This window comes from Lacerta agilis, chromosome 1 (genome assembly GCF_009819535.1).
Source record: "Lacerta agilis isolate rLacAgi1 chromosome 1, rLacAgi1.pri, whole genome shotgun sequence".
Taxonomy (NCBI): domain Eukaryota; kingdom Metazoa; phylum Chordata; class Lepidosauria; order Squamata; family Lacertidae; genus Lacerta; species Lacerta agilis.
Window position 1 is genome coordinate 5,606,097 of NC_046312.1, and position 14,673 is coordinate 5,620,769.

Genomic DNA, 14,673 nt, shown 5'->3' on the forward strand with positions numbered 1-14,673 from the left:
GATGACTCCAAAGCAATCTGAATTAATGCTTTTATTTCACCTTTAAAAGCCTGCAGAATCCACATTTGATGACAGCATTTTCTGTTACCTCTTAAATGAACCTGGATGAAACAGATTCCTTTTGCAGAGGATATTCAATACCCCCTTCATTGTTGGTATCATTTGTAGAGGGACGTTGTTCCTTCGTCTGTGCTTCTTAACGTTTAACAACCTGGGGAATTTGTGTAACCTTTCCAACAGCATTAAATCTCTCTGACGGAGGGCTTCTCCGATTTATCTTGTTGCTGCTGTTTTAGTGTTCCCAGCATTTCTGAACTATTTTTAGCTTGGCTTGTCATTTGGTACTAGGTGTTCTTGAGAACTATTAATTATTAAGTTCACTGGAATTCTTTTGTTGTGCCACTGCTGGTGTTGCTGTGCACACACACACACATACACACAGAGAGAGATCAGAACATAGATTTTTCACTAGAAGATTTATTGCTCTGGGTCGTCCCCCCCCCGTATTTAGCAGGCAAATTAACTTAAAGCAGGTGATGTAGTCTTAAAGCAAGGCTTTCCCATAATTTTCATAAGAACTTAGGAAGTTGCCTTATACCAAGCCAGACCCTTGTCCCATCTAGCTCAGGACTGTCTATACCAGGCATGTCCAAAGTCCGTTTTGGGGGCCCGCTGGTCGATTTAATCTGGCCCCTCCCGTGGCAGTACATGCCCTGGGGTAATTCAATCCTAAATAAAGCTTAACAACTTTGGGATAAAATTGTAAAAAAAAAGCTTAACAACTTCAATCCTAAAAAAAGCTCAACAACATGTTCACTTCATCAAATCTGGCCCTCTTTGGAAAAAGTTTGGGCACCCCTGGCCTACACTGACTAGCTGCCAGAGTTTCAGATAGGGAACTTTTTTAACCCTACCTGCAGGTGCTGGGGATTGAATCAGAACCTTCTGCACACAGATCAGATGCTGCTATTCTCCGTTCTTCTTCTTCTTCTTCTTCTTCTTCTTCTTCTTCTTCTTCTTCTTCTTCTTCTTCTTCTCCTCCTCCTCCTCCTCTCTCTCTCTCTCTCACACACACACACACACACACCTTTTGGTCCTTATTAGTATCTTGCATAAACTAAATTGGTTCCTTTCTGGAAAGTGTACGCTATTACATTTACATACATTTAATACTCCGCTTTTTTTTGTTTGTTTGTTTCTGGTGTCTTTTCTCACCTTTTCAATAAGGAGCAAGTGAAGCATAACTTTTTATTACATCAAATAATACCGAACATGCTGGCAATGACAGCTCTCGATGCTCTAAGAACTTCTTCAGGCATGTCCAAGGATTTTCTAAAAAAAAAAAAAAAATCAAATGTATTGCTTAACTTAAAGTCATCCCCTGCCCCAGTTAAAACATGGAGACAATAATGGCTCGGTTCTTGTAGACAAAAGTGGTGTTGGATAAAATCGACCTATGCCAGTTTTATTTACTCACCTGAGAGCAGGTAGTGTTTTTGCTTGCCTGACCATCAGGTCCAGTTGTGTCCGACTCTGGGGTTGCGGCGCTCATCTCGCTCTATAGGCCAAGGGAGCCGGCATTTGGCCGCAGACAGCTTCCGGGTCATGTGGCCAGCATGACAAAGCCACTTCTGGCAAACCAGAGCAGCACATGGAAACGCCGTTTACCTTCCCACTGAAGCGGTCCCTATTTATCTACTTGCACTTTGACGTGCTTTCGAACTGCTAGGTGGGCAGGAGCTAGGACCGAGCAATGGGAGCTCACCCCGTCATGGGGATTCGAACTGCCGACCTTCTGCTCAGCAAGCCCTAGAGTCTGTGGTTTAACCCACAGTGCCACCTGGGTCCCTTCTCTGCCAGGTTGGTTGTTCACAAATGCTACCACAAACCCAACCTGGAAAAAAACAGGGGGTCTTGTCTTTTCTTTTGCAGAGCAAACCTCTAACCTTTTTGGTGCTGGACATCTGATCGGTTCCTTGCTGCTTCTGTTATTTAAGCCAGGAATGGGGATCCTGCGTCCCTCCAGCTGTTTGCTTGACTCCGAATCCCATCTGCCCCAGCCAGCATGACCAATGGTGAGGCATGATGGGAGTTGCAGTGCAACTGCATCTGGAGGGTCTACATCCCTCCACCACTCTGTGGCTGATTATTATTAAACTTGGATGTTAGCAGCTAATTATTATTTTATTATTAAATTTATAAAACGCCCTTCATCCGAAGATCTCAGGGCGGTTCACAAGATAAGAATACAGGATAAAAGCACAAAATAAATAGTTAAAACAGTAAAAAACAAAACATAAAAACCTTGCCACAAGCACATTTAAAAAGCTGTAGAGAATATTAATTGGCCACTGAGAGCAGCCTCCCTGAGATCCAAGCTGCCTAGAGAGCTTGGGATAGGAGACACTGCACAGTAGCCGTGTGGATCTCTGTGGGAGAAGAGGATTTTGGGTTGCGGAATGAAATCTGGAGTACGGGGAGTGGTAGAGAAGGAATCTTGCTCTTTGGCTGTTGTGTTTTATGTAAAGCAAAACACAGAAAAGGACGCAAAACCCAAATAGGCCTCTGCTCCAAAGCAGCAGTTTCTGAGCCAAGCATCTACCGGTATTGAGGTTAGATGGGCTTTTTAACCGGGGAAACTATTAAGAGTCTTGATTAGGACTTCCAAGGCTTCCAAGACGTCCTTTCTTTGCTTGACATATTTATTGCAGCGCTGTGGTTTTAATAAGATGCTGAACGCCAGCATCCCGAGGACTTTCGTACGCAGGGAATATTCCTCCCTTGCACGTCCAGCTGTCCTTCCCTTGCGGAGCCGGTAGTGTGGGAAGCCGTAATGCAGACCTGCAAGCTGCTGACCCTGTTCCAAGAGAGGCAACGAGGCCAATTTTATAATAAACGGCATGGGATTATCTGTCATTCTGTGCTTGCTGCAGAGCAATATTTAATTGCATTCTGCACGTCTAAGCAGACTTCAAAGGAAGGTTTCACTTTTTAGAAAATCATTCCACCACACCCATGGTGCTGTAATAACTTGCACACAGCTCCCAGTGAACTTGGCCTATTAAACTTGCTGGATTTGTTATCCCACCCCAGGGTTAGAATAAATAGGCCTCCTGTGCTTCTTAGATGCTCTCCATTTCATAATCCACTTCCTAGAGGGGCATGACGCTTAATGCAGTGGTAGACCCATTGACAAATCCCTTTTCCCTTTGGCGGCTGTTGGTGTGTAAGGAGGTACAGTCATACCTTGGGTTACGGCCGCTTCAGGTTGCGCGATTTCAGTTTGCGCACCGCGTCGGACCCGGAAGTAACAGAACGGGTTACTTTCAGGTTTTGCATGTGCAGAAGCGCTAAATTGCGCTATGCACAGAAGCGCCGAATTGCATCACACGCATTTGTAGACGCAGCGGCGTGGGTTGTGAACGTGCCTCCCGCGCATTCACAACCCGCCCGAGCGTCCACTGTAATTTTCAAATTTTACACAGAGTTGCAACTTCCTGCTTTATTTGCCCAGTCTTCTTTTCATTGTGTTAGTGGGCGTTTGAATAATGTCTGTGATGTGGAATTAGTGGAGGCAAACAAGGAAACTTAGATTGCAGCAGGTAGATCATTAACAACTTGTGTTTTCCTTACGACTTAAAACTTCCTCCTCCTGAGCGAAGCTGTTCTGTGGCATTCATCCCCATAGATGCTTAATTCTCTAATAAGGAAGTGGATTTGGTGGACGCCAGCTGCTGGGAATCGGAGGGTGGGGAGAGTGCCTTTGCTCTCAGCTTCTGCTTGTGGGCTTCCCATAGGGGTGTCATGGTGGCCGCTTTCAGGATAGGATGATGGACTAGAAGAAGAAGAGTTTAGATTTGATATCCCACTTTATCACTCCCCTTAAGGAGTCTCAAAGCGGCTAACATTCTCCTTTCCCTTCCTCCCCGACAACAAACACTCTGTGAGGTGAGTGGGGCTGAGAGACTTCTCTGAAGTGGGACTAGCCCAAGGTCACCCAGCAGCTGCATGTGGAGGAGCGGAGACACGAACCCGGTTCCCCAGATTACGAGTCTACCGCTCTTAACCACTACACCACACTGGCTCTGCATGACTAGATGAGTGTTTCGCCCGATCAGTGGTTTTGGTAGTGGTAGAATGAGATTCATAGCTGTTTTAAGACCAACATGGATGCTATCTTGTTCCGCCTGTCTTTGTTTATTTTATTTTTTATTTTTTTGAGACATGGGACCTGTTATGTTTTGCAGCCCGCATAAGGGAGAAAATATCTGTTGCGCTCAGCTGGCTGTTTTAATCACTGTTTGCACAGTAATTTGAGCCTCCCAGAGGCTGGGAGCCAAATTTGCCGGTCTCTCCCTCTTCATTCCGGCTGGGAATGCAGGTCACTGGGCAGCGGATGGAATTTTTTTCCGGCTGGGTTTACTTTTTGCTGTTCAGCGAAACAACAAAGGAACTCTCTCACCCGCTTAACAGGGTGGCTTTTCCCGTGGTCTTGCCCGTAATGCCCCTTTGGGTCTCGTTCCAGTTCCTAACAGACTGTGAGACTCTCCAGGCAAGGACCAAACGGTTCCTGGGATCTGCTGCTTCAGATTGCTTTTGCATGCTTGAATGTTGCCTCTGTGGGGGTGGGAGGAATTTTTAAACACGTGGAAGACAAGTGTTATTGGGGAGAAGAGCCTTCATTATACACCCATAGCTGTCAACCATCCCTGCTGTTTCCAAATGCTATAATAAGGGAATTTCCCGCAAAAAAGGAAAAGGTTGACAGCTATGTACACCTTTAGGCGCCAGGCAATAAGTTCCTTTTTAACCAGGCCTATGGTTGATTTGATTGACATCCTGTGCCCTTTTAAAATGTGCTTTTTTGGGGTGGGGTTATTGGGTTGTTGTTGTAGTTTTTCCTTTGATTATGTATTTTGTGGTTTTGTGATTTGATTTGATTCTGTGAACCGAACTGAGACCTGCAGGTATAGGGCGGCAAATAAAATAAAGTAAAATAAAATAAAACTTTCACAACATCTGCTTTTTGAACCAAGTGGAATACAGTCAGTTCTCGAACGGCTCCATTTTCGAACGTTTCGACTCCTGAACGCCGAAAACCCGGAAGTAATTGCTCCAGTTTTCAAACGATTTTCGGCAGCCGAACATGCTACGCCGCTTCCGTTTTGAGTTCCCCTATTGTATTGAGGCTTCTGCTTTCAATTTTCGGTTGTCGAACGGTCTTCCGGAACGGATTACATTCAACAGTTTGACTGTACTTAGTTATGTGATCTCCCCCCTCACCTGCAATCTGAAGTGGTACAGTCCAGGAACATTTTACCCTATGGCGAGCAGTCCCTCTGGCTCAGTGTTGTCCACACTGACTGGCAGCAGCTCTCCAGTGTTTCAGGAAGGAGTCTTTTTCCAGGCCAGCTAGAGATTGAACTGGGGACATTTTTCATGCGAAGCAGAAGATCTTCCGCTGAGCAGGACCGTTCCAGAATATATCTACACCTATCTCTCTGTACGTATGTGTGTACCCCACCAAGCATGCCACATGGAATCCTGAGTGATTCGAACACCACAATATAAAAACAGCATTAAGCAACACAACATTTAAATAGTATTAATCAAAAGCAGTACAGAAGTGAGTGGAACCAAATGGAAAAACCTGCCCAGCACAAATGCCAGTGTCAGCTCATAGTGTTCTGAGATGCCACTCGCTTCCCTGTGCTGGCACCCCTGAGTATTGCATGCATGCGCAGCCCGATGGAAGCACAGCACACTCATTCCCGTTGCAGAAATGAACTGCCCTGGGATCTAGAGATGAAGGACACTATGCAAAATAAACAAATAAACCAGTAGCCTTATGCTGATCATGGGCCGCTTAGCTGGTGCTTCCTGGGGTGGGGGTGAGCTGTTACATTCAGGTGCCGCTTGCAGGCTTCCCATGGGCACCATGTGGGGCTTTGTGAGAGCAGAGTGCTGGACCAGAAGTGCCCTTATTAAGAATTACATGTGCTTTTCAACTAGAAGCATCCGAAACGGTTTTTCCTACAGGCATAAATGGCTCTGCAGAGGCCCACCGAGCCCCTGTGCCGTTAGATGTTGAAAAGCTGTGCGCCCAAGAGAAAATAAGTGAGCTCTGTGCAGCATGGCTTTCCCATGGCTGAAAGCACTAACCCCAGAAGCCTGGCAATTAATAGCACTGACAGCGGCGTGGGCTTTTTCAGTGCAGTGGGCTCAAAATCTTCCAACAGGCAATGTGCAAAAAAGGGTGTTCTCCCTCTCAACCCCCCTACATGCACACTTAATGAATTTTGGAAGCAAACCAGCTGCGATCTGAATAAAGAGCAACAAAGGTTTTTAGCTGGCCACAGTTACACGTTTCACTTCTGGTTTGCTGCCATCTGCTCTCTTGCTGTGGAGTTAGCACTTTCCTGCTGCTGGTTGAGTGTAAAAATCCAAATTAGTTTCCTCTGGGAGATCTAGCAAGTAGTTCTGAGGCTCTCTGGAAGTGGGAGTTTGGGGGGGGGGATGACATTAGCGGTATAATGCAGGCAGGTCTAGTAATTTGGAGCCGGCTGCTTCTGTTGCTGTAGAAAGTGAATATAACCTCATCTTGTTAGCTCTCAACTTCATAGAGGATTTCTGTTTCCAGGATAAAGTGTGGGAAGGGAGAAACTGGTGCAAAAAGAGAGCAATTTTGTCAGAGTAACTGAAGCTGGAATAGAAGGCGGGAAGTGAGCCTGTAAAACAGCTCAGAGCTTGTTCAGTAGCTGGCAAGTGGCGAGAAACAGCTCTTCTCTTTCTAAAGGCATCTTCAGAAGCCCTGTTTCTGGAGCCTTTGCCCTGATTTGCTTATACAGCAAATGTAATATAATTTGCTTATATAATTCGTTCCGCAAGTGCTACCGTATAGCGGAGATTTCGTCTTGCGAAGCACGGTCAGAGGAAGCGCGGCTTTACGGGGGGGAAACCCGCAAAACGTTTTCGTTTTGCGAGTCGCGGCCATAGGAAACTTCGTCTTGCGAAGCACCCTTTCGCTAGCGGATGCCTTTCGTCTAGCGAGTTTTTCGTCTAGCGAGGCATTTGTCTAGCGAGGTACCACTGTACAAAGCTTATGCAGCAGTTAGATGATTCCCAGTCTTTATTCAGCATTTGTTTATGGCAGGGGTGTCCAACTCCTGAGAGACTGTGATCTACTTTCAGAATTAAAATCTGGCAATGATCTACCCCCGTTTTCTGGGGGTTCAGGTCAAAGTTGCTGAGCTTTTTTTAGGAGGAGGAAAGCCTCGTTTTTATACTAATACTTTCTTAGGAGGGAAGTTCCATTTCAGTTTCAACGACGCTGAGGCAAGGGAGCCGGAGATCGACCTGCAATCTACCAAACCTTCGTGGGGATCTACCAGTAGATCGCGATCGACCTGTTGCACATCCCTGGTTTATGGAATGGTTAGATGACAATGACCATTAATTCTGATTTGCTTGGGCTTTGCTTACAAGTCCTCCTGTTAACAATTCAGTCACTCCACACCCCTTAGTGCCTTTCCTCGCAACTTTCCTAACTGCAAAAAGTTCATTTTTTTTTTTGAAAGAGTTATGCTATGGCGACAGAACGTTTTACCCATTTTAATTGTGCAAACCTAAATTTCCGGCATGCGTTTGAATCCCTTCTGGAAAAGAGTGACTGTCTGCGGGCCCCATAAAACTGTCTTGCACCTCCTGTTTTCTCATTTAATGCTCAAAGGAGCAAAGTAGGTCGTAGCCAGTATAAAAGCTTTTTAGAAATGAAATTAATAATGCTGCTAATAATAACAACAATAATAACAAATCTCATTGTAAAAAAAGGCACCTAGACATTCAGTTGTGGTGACTGTAACCTAGGATTAAGGTGCTATTTGACGACTAGATTAAATATCTTGAGTTTCTAACACTGCTTGGAGGGTCTCTCTCTCGCTCTCTCCCTCCCTTTCTTTCTCTTTCTCTTGTAGCCATAAGTTTATTTAAAAGGTGTAAGGTCCGTGTGGTGGTTGCTCGCGAGTAATGAGACAAAAGTCCAGCCTGTCTTTTAACAGGTTTATTGTGCATACTATGTACAGTGCAAAGCTACAATTCCATGTCTGTTTCAGTTGCTCGCAGAATCCGGGAGTGGCCCCTTCCGGTTGCGACCCCAACATAAGAATTTCGGCACCCTCAGTCTCCGCCTCCCCTCCTTGTGTTTCACCCCTCTGTGCGGTTCAGGCGCCAGAAATGGCGTGCCTCCCTCCTCGCCTGTTGGGCGAGAGGAGCGCAGGGCCTCTACAGCATCCCCAGAGCCCCTATGCTCAGTCCTCTGCTGGAGGAGGTGCGGCTGGGGCTCCCTGTAGCCTCCCGAGAGCCCTTCCACCACCTTGCGCTGAACCGGGACAGTTCCCTGACAAAAGGCTTGCAGTCGAATCATGTGCACATTTACCTGGAAGGAGGTCCCCCTGTGACATTTAGGAAGAGAAGTAGCTACTCAGCAGGGACAGACTTCTAATTCAAAGAGGTGCAGCCTTGGGTGGTTGGTCTGCAGTAAGCAGTCTTGATTCAGTAAGGGTGGCATTTCCCCCTTTCCTATTTTTGACGGTGTCCCCTTTTACCAACCCTGGATTTCGTTGTTCCTCCCTAGATGAGCTTAAAAGAGAGAGAGGGAAGCACATTCCTGAGAATGTGAAATGCCAAACAAGGACCCTAGCTTCTTGAATGCGAAACGGTTTTTGTTTGGGTCCAGGAAGTGTTGTGTGGCGTTGCCTTCCTTACGGGCTCCTACATCTTGGTCTATTAATAAGCTGCGGGTCTATACTTAGCCGAGCAGCAAGGGGTGGGTGTACCGCTAATGCTGCTGCTGCTGCCGCCTGCCAGGGCCTGGCGTTCTTGGCCTACTTCTGTGCAGCAGAGTGTGTTTGATGGAATCGTGCCTGCAGCTTCACAGCCTGCCGTTGTGGTGAGTGAATGGGAAGGTGCATCGCATGCTTTGCTGCACTCAGGGCACTTGAGGTATTAGAACGGATTGCGCTGTTCGTTGTTCTCCTGGTATTCTTCTGTACAAATGTCACACATCAGACGCTTCAGCTGCCCAGGCAAGTTCAGAATCCGGAATAAAGGCTTCCGCACAAAATGTGTAGACGTAACAGGATTGGGATGAGCTGTGCTCATGTAGAAGATGCAGGGCAGTTAAAATACAGGACTTCTTCACACCGTGCGTGGCTAAACTGGAATTCTCTCCCACAAGAGGCAGTGATGGCCACCAACTTTGGATGGCTTCAAAAGACAAATTCATGGACGATAAAGCAATTGTTGGGTAGGAGCCACAGTGGCCGTGTTCCTCCACCCTGTTGCAGGCAGTAAATGCCTCTTGGATGCCAGTCGCTGTGAGGAGGAGAGTGATCTTGTCCTTGGGTCATGCTTGTGAGTTTCCCATTGCGGCATCTGGTTGGCCACTGTGAGAACAGGATGCTGGGTGGGCCATTGGCCTGATCTAGCAGGACTCACCTTTCCTTCTAGCTAAACTAAGGAGGAAGTGCCCGAGCAGCCTCTGAAAGGGGCTGGTGATGTCAGAACCTGGACTCCCTCCAGGCAAATCACACACTGTACTCAAGGTTTCAGGGGTGAGCTCCTGCTGCTTTGTCCCAGCTCCTGCCAATCTAGCAGTTTGAAAGCATGCCAGTGCAAGTAGATAAATAGGTGAATGGCATTTTCATGCATTCTGGTTTCCATCACGGTGTCCCGTTGCACTAGAAGCGGTTTAGTCCTGTTGGCCACATGACCCGGAAAGCTGTCTGTGGACAAACGCCGGCTCCCTTGGCCTGAAAGTGAGACGAGCGACACAACCCCATAGTCACCTTTGTCTGGACTTAACCATCCAGGGGTGGTTTTACCTTTTTACCCAAGGTTTGTTCTTGACTTGCTGCTTGGTTTTTTTGTCTAGGGGAGACAATCTCTGTAAATGGCAAAGAGTCTCCCTCCCCTCTGAAACTTGAGGAAGGGGAAGAAAACCTCAGATTTTCCTGAGTCACTGGAAGGCTATTGTTCTAGGGCTGCCCCTGTAGGGTCTTGGGATAAGCTGGCAGGACTGGGAAGGGCTGTCACTCCGTGGCAGAGTTTGCCGTGCTTTGCACGTGGACTGTCCCAGGTGCCATCTCAAGCATCTCCAGAAGGTGACCTCTGCCTGCTTCTTTGTCCCAGCTCCTGCCAATCTAGCAGTTTGAAAGCATGCCAGTGCAAGTAGATAAATAGGTACCGCTGTGGCGGGAAGGAGGGGACCTCTGCCTGAGACCCTGAAGAGGTGTTTCTAGATGAACTGATCACATGAGTTGCATGAATAACACTGAATTAGCCGAAACAATGGCATTTGGGGCATTTCTGTTGTGTGCAGTGATTTTGCCCATACACTGAGTGTATGAAGAAGATGATGATCCGTCCATCTGACTGGGTTTCCCCAGCCATACACTACATATTTTGCAGTGGTGTTTTGTGACTGTCCTTGAGCTTTCTGTGTCGAGGAGAGCTATAAATATCCAGGAGACGAGAGGTTGCGGCTGCTCTTGCCTACCGTAGCTTTTGGAAATTCATGGCCCTCTCTTTCCACTTTGAGTTGTCATTCCCAACACCCTCCAGAGGGAAGAGGCCTGTGATGTTCTGGGCGGCAGTGCTTTTAATACATCTGGTTGATTGTGTCCTCTGGTAATTTTTATGATGTGTCCTTTTTATAAAGATGGAATGTTTGCTGCCTGCTAATTGCTTGCTGCCCTCTAACCTCCCCTTCCCTTTTGCTTTTCAGAAATGCCCTTCAAAGGATTGTGCCGAACACCGAGGGTGCTGTGATGTCTGAAACTGCGCAGAGGGGCTTCTCCCTGAAGGTACTGCTCTCAATTTGCCCCAGCGTGGTGCCTATGTGCAGCTCTACGTATTTGTTTTTGCCATTTTGGGGGTGATGTGCAGAAAATCTCTTCCTATTTATACAGTTTGGATGCTGACGTTTTTATTTTTAAAACGGGTGGGGAGGGGATCTTTCATTGTAGCAAGAGACTGCTTGGGAGCTTCCTTCTGTTTTGCACTTTACATGTTCCAGTCAAGAGGTATACCCAGATCTGGTATTTTTTTATATTGATTGATTGATTCATTGAATTTATAAACCGGCCTATACCTGGAGGTCTCAGGGCGGTTCACAGAACAAAATCAACAACCCAATAACCTCTCCCCCCCCCCCAACAACCCTACATTTTAAAAGGGCATAGGTTGTCAATCAAATCAACTGAAGGCCTGGTTAAAAAGGAACATATTTGCATGGCGCCTAAAGGTGTATAATGAAGGCGCCAGGCAAACCTCTCTTGGGAGAGCATTCCGCAGACGGGGAGCCACTGCAGAGAAGGCACCTTGTCTGCATCCTCGAGCCTTGCCAACTAAAACTCATCCAACACAACAGGACTAGACTGTGCTCCGGACAAAAGGCCCTGTAAAACCTGGAAAACCTCTGCCGGATGACATAATGAGGATGCAAATGGAGGCAGCAATATATGCCTTCTTTGCTGCCTTCACTACCACTAGGTAGGCTCGATAATGTGCCCTTACCAGTGTTTGGTTGCATTCATTCATTCATTCATTCAGATCTCTCCTCCACTTGCGTTCAAGCTGTCTCCCAGCTTGTTTCCTCGCCCTAAGCTCTGGAATATACCATGGGGCCAAACGGGTTCCATGAAGTGGGAGAGGATGCTCTGGGGCGATCGTGTTAATAGGCTGAGCTGTTTCGGTGTTCCAGAGGTCAGCCAGGGCTTTAACAGGGGTGCCAGTCATATCAGCTGGAAACACACACCCCCACGAGCCGTTTGGAATCCCACTGGATCCATCAGCCTCCGAGGGCGGACCTTCCTAATAGGCCCACCACCTCTGCGTAGGTGGAAAGTTGCTGACAGCCTAAATCTCAACAGGAAGTGATCTGCCCATGACAAAGGACTGGTGTCAATGTCCCCCACTTTCATATCAACCTCTGCCCAGTTGAGAAAACAAGGTTCAGAGTGTGGCCTGCCATGTGCATTGGGCCAGTGACATGTTGAGACAGCCGCATAGTTGTCATGGCGGTCATGAAGTCCTGAGCCGCCCCAGAGCCAGCTGCCTTGGCATGGGTGTTGAACTCTCCCAGAACCAGCAGGCTGGGAGTCCTCAACACCGCCTGCTCAGGCAGGGAGACTGCTGGTGGGTGGTAAACCAGCAGAATCCCTCTTGATTCCCCCCCCCCCAAGTGGACAGAGCACCTGGAGATAGAGAGAGAATCTCTATAGACCACAGCAACTCCCCCTCCCCAACCCTCAAGTCTGGCCTGATGCTGCAGCAAGTACCCAGGTGGGCACAGCTGGGTGAGACCAACTCCACCCTGTTCACCCACCCGGGTTTCAGTGAGACATGCCAGATCAGCCTCTTCACCCATAATCAGATCATGGATGAGGGAGATTGTTTCCTGGGCTGATCTGGCATTGCAACAGCAGCAGTCGCAGACCCCAGGGCTGGCTGATATGACAACCACAATTCCCCAGTTTGGGGGAGGGACTGGCACATGGCACAGCACAGTCACTAACTGCCTGTGCTGTGTGCCCCTTACCTGGTCTGCCCCTCCTCCAATGCCATACCTCCCCCTACCCAGAACCACTGAAATTGGGCCTCCCCCTTCTCTTCCCCGCTCCTCTCCTCCCAGGAACATCCCATGAAATGCCCTTAAAACCCACTTAAAAACAGTTTAAACACTAAAAAAAACCAATTTAAAAGGATATAAAAATCAATTTAAAAGCAATTTAAAAGAAAAAGCCCTCTCTGCTCAGCAGCAGCAGCAGCGCTTATAAAACCTGTCAGGCCCTGCCCTAGGCCTGGTGGAGAGAGGCAGGAGCAGAACCCTCAGGGTCTCATTTATTTATGACTTTTTTCTTCCAAGGAGCTGTCCCAAGGTGATGTATGTGGTTCTCCTCTCTTTCATCCTTAACAACAACCCTGTGAGGTAGGTTAGACTAAGAGATGGTGACTGGCCCAAGGTCACCCACTCAGCTCCATGGCTAAGTGCGGATTCGAACCCTTCACTCCCAGGTCATGGTCCAACACTGAACCATTATGCCACACTGGCTTTCATGCAGAAGGTAGCTGGACACAAGCAAATATTACAAGTTCAAAAAGGCAAATTCTTTCTAGAATGGAACAGTAAGATGCATGTCCCCAGTTTTAATTCAGGAGAAAACTGGACCTTGGCTGTCTGAAATCTGGGGAAACTTGTTGTTGTTTAGTCATGTCCAACTCTTTGTGACCTCATGGACCAGAGCACGCCAGGCACTCCTGTCTTCCACTGCTTCCCGCAGTTTGGTCAAACTGTACTCAGTGCAGTTACAGGTAGGTAGCCGTGTTGGTCTGCCATAGTCAAAACAAAATAATAATTAAAAAAAATTCCTTTCAGTAGCACCTTAGAGACCAACTAAGTTTGTTCTTGGTATGAACTTTCGTGTGCATGCACACTGCTTCAGATACACTGAAACAGAAGTCCAGTTGGGGAAACTGTACTCAGTGCAGTTGGGGAAACTGTACTCAGTGCTTATTGCCTGCATTGGGATCTTAATTAGTAGAACTTGGGAGAAGTTGATCTCCAAGAGACAAATAAATCACAGGTGAAACTCACACCCTCCCTCCTAAGTGTTGCACATCTACTACCACTGCTGCTAGGTGAGCAAAAAGAGACAGTCTTCAAGCCGCTACATTTGGAGAGGTCACATGAGAAGCTTGTTGTGCAAGCAGTTGAACCTGCCTTATATTGGCGGGGTGAGTCCTGGGTAGATCTGAGAGCTGGCTGGCTGAGCTTTGGAGTTGGTAATCAGCTCAGACTTCTATAAACCACCTGAGGTGAGCAAGACTCTCCTTCAGGTGACCAGATGGAGCTTTGTAAAACTGGAAGTGCTTAGGCGTTTGTGGTGTTGGTGTCATGTTGTGGTTGGGCCTTCAATGTGCTGCAAAGTTCTGTTGGCAGCTGGGCGAGTTAAAGTTTTGTGGATCTATTTGCAAGGCTAGCACAGTTTGTTAAGTTGCCTGGTGGAGTGTCTTGGTTCTGCCCTACTAAATCCCAGGTGTGTAGGAGATGTCTACAGATACTCAGTCATGAGGAGAAGGCGTACTTGGTTCATACAGAATTGTGGGCCTTGTTTCTAGAGTTTTGGGGGTACATTTCTCATCATCCCTGACCGCTGGTCCTGCTAGCTAGAGATAACTGGAGTTGTAGTCCAAAAGCAGCTGGAGACCCAAGTTTGGGAAACCCTGGTCTAGACTTCCTTGCTTCCAGCTCTGTGATTCTGTGAGCTGTCTCTGATTCTGTGAGCTGTTTCCAAAAGCAAGTGAGAGAGAAACAACAACAACAACAAAAAATTCATTAGCACCTTAAAGACCAACTAAGTTTGTTCTTGGTATGAGCTTTCGTGTACATGCACACTTCAGATACCTCGTGAAAGCTCATACCAAGTACAAACTTAGTTGGTCTTTAAAGTGCTAATGATTTTTTTTTTTTTTAAATTGTTTCTACTATTGCAGACCAACATGGCTACCTACCTGTAAGTGAGAGAAAGTATCTGGAATGTAAGGTAAAGGTAAAGAATCCCTGGACAGTTAATTCCAGTCAAAGGCAACTATGGGGTTGCGGTGCTCATCTTG

At 47.2% G+C, this 14,673-nt stretch overlaps 1 protein-coding gene across 2 annotated transcripts in view; it reads left to right on the forward strand.

Moving 5' to 3' along the window:
• Positions 1-14,673, forward strand: part of FBXO34 (F-box protein 34) — a 75,176-nt gene that overhangs the window by 38,872 nt on the left and 21,631 nt on the right. Inside the window, exon 2 of one of the 2 annotated variants that reach the window (XM_033167058.1) lies at positions 10,784-10,862. The gene's annotated coding sequence lies outside the window, so the exon portion shown is untranslated. Of the gene's footprint in view, positions 1-10,783; positions 10,863-11,027; positions 11,082-14,673 lie in introns of those variants that run through there. The other variant, XM_033167148.1, reaches the window with a different exon arrangement.